The sequence below is a fragment of the Amphimedon queenslandica genome, unplaced genomic scaffold, assembly GCF_000090795.2.
Source record: "Amphimedon queenslandica unplaced genomic scaffold, v1.1 AMPQUscaffold_12879, whole genome shotgun sequence".
Taxonomy (NCBI): Eukaryota; Metazoa; Porifera; class Demospongiae; order Haplosclerida; family Niphatidae; genus Amphimedon; species Amphimedon queenslandica.
In genome coordinates this window covers 15,849-18,272 of record NW_003546885.1, presented here as the reverse complement: position 1 = coordinate 18,272, position 2,424 = coordinate 15,849, and positions in this window count along the sequence as shown.

Below are 2,424 nucleotides of genomic sequence, written 5' to 3'. Positions count from 1 at the left end.
TATCGCTTATTTTCCTCGCCAAGGTAAATATGGCCAACTTATTAAAGTCACCAAACAGGTTTTCTTAGTTATTTACCTTTCGGACAGCCCGGGAGCAAACAGGTTTCTAATTATTTACCTCGAAACATAGCTATGGCGTCTGGAGTAATCATTTTTAGCAGAGAAAGCAGCAAAGAACATCGAAAAGAAAGAAATAAAGCCTCAAAAGCAAAGGCGTGTTTTACTGTACACACATGGCACGAGTGGAGAAGAGATTTTCCCGTTTCATTTAAGAAGATACAAAGAAGTAAAGAGGCCTTGTGCTTTTATAATGCCTTGCTAATCATGGGCAGTTTCTTAGCTACAGATTTGGCATGGTAGAAGTCTGTTATACACCTCGGTCTCACATATAACATATTTGCTACCATGCCTACTTGCAATTGACCAATCAGATTGTGTTATACGAGGTTGCTATGGGTTTATTTACTGAGGGACTGCGTCCCTCGGTAAATAAATCCCATGGAAACCTCGACCTTGGTGTATAACCTATACTTATTAATATACAATATTCACTAGGTCAGTACAGTGTTCTTAGAGCCAGTGATGATGATGATGATACTCCCCCACCAGTACCAGCCTATAATCCTAATGGAGGACAAGAATACTCTGAACTGAAGAGAGAGGGAGAGGTATAATAAACTAAATACCAGACATACAATAACAATAATGTATAATAGAAAAAAATAAACAACAACAACAACAAGGAGCTGGTCCACTTTATTCAACACTCAATCAAGACGATGATACTCCTCCTCCTGTCGCTCCTGCCTATAATCCTGAGGGAGTACAGGAATACTCTGTATTGAAGAGAGAGGGAGAGGTCAGTGATTAATGAGAGAGTCTTTTAAAAATGGATCATATAATGTATTATTAATAGAATAAGGGTCAACAGGGTCTGTCTACTGGTGCTACTGGACTATATTCAACCATTAATAAAAACACCAACAACCAGGTATGGATACATGTACATATTGTATTAGGTTTAATGAACTGCATGTACATACCGTATGGCTAGAAAATTTCGTGGGGTATTTAATTTCGCAGATTTTGTGGGTAACTTTTTAACCACGAAAATTAATACCATGGAAATGCTCACTGCGCATGTGCAGCATGTGAAAATCAATGACTTAATGCAAGTGCACGTGCAAAAACGCGAAATTTAACTCCCTCGAAATTAAAGAATTAAGAGCTTTTCACTAAAACACGAAAATTTATGCCCTCGAAATTCTCTAGCCATACGGTAATGTATTGGGTTTAATGAACTACATGTACATAATGTATTGGGTTTAATGAACTACATGTACATAATGTATTGGGTTTAATGAACTACATGTACATAATGTATTGGGTTTAATGAACTACATGTACATAATGTATTGGGTTTAATGAGCTGCATGTACATAATGTATTGGGTTTAATGAACTACATGGACATAATGTATTGGGTTTAATGAACTACATGTACATAATGTATTGGGTTTAATGAACTACATGTACATAATGTATTGGGTTTAATGAACTACATGGACATAATGTATTGGGTTTAATGAACTACATGTACATAATGAAATGGGTTTAATGAACTACATATACATAATGTATTGGGTTTAATGAACTACATGTATATAATGTATTGGGTTTAATGAACTACATATACATAATGTATTGGGTTTAATGAACTACATGGACATAATGTATTGGGTTTAATGAACTACATGTACATAATGTATTGGGTTTAATGAACTACATATACATAATGTATTGGGTTTAATGAACTACATATACATAATGTATTGGGTTTAATGAACTACATGGACATAATGTATTGGGTTTAATGAACTACATGGACATAATGTATTGGGTTTAATGAACTACATGGACATAATGTATTGGGTTTAATGAACTACATATACATAATGAAATGGGTTTAATGAACTACATGGACATAATGTATTGGGTTTAATGAACTACATATACATAATGAAATGGGTTTAATGAACTACATGGACATAATGTATTGGGTTTAATGAACTACATATACATAATGAAATGGGTTTAATGAACTACATGTACATAATGTATTGGGTTTAATGAACTACATGTACATAATGTATTGGGTTTAATGAACTACATGTACATAATGTACAAAGGTGCCTTCTGTGATGCTCTATGTCTTCGCTACGGCTGGACTCCTCCTCATTTACCAACTCACTGTGTTTGTGGTTCCAACAAGTCAATTGAGCATGCACTTAACTGTAAGTGTGGTGGCTTCCCATCTCTACGACACAATGAACTCAGGGACATAACAGCAGACCTTCTTACAGAAATCTGTCCTGACGTTCAAGTTGAACCAACTCTCCAAGCATTATCTGGTGAAACATTTTCC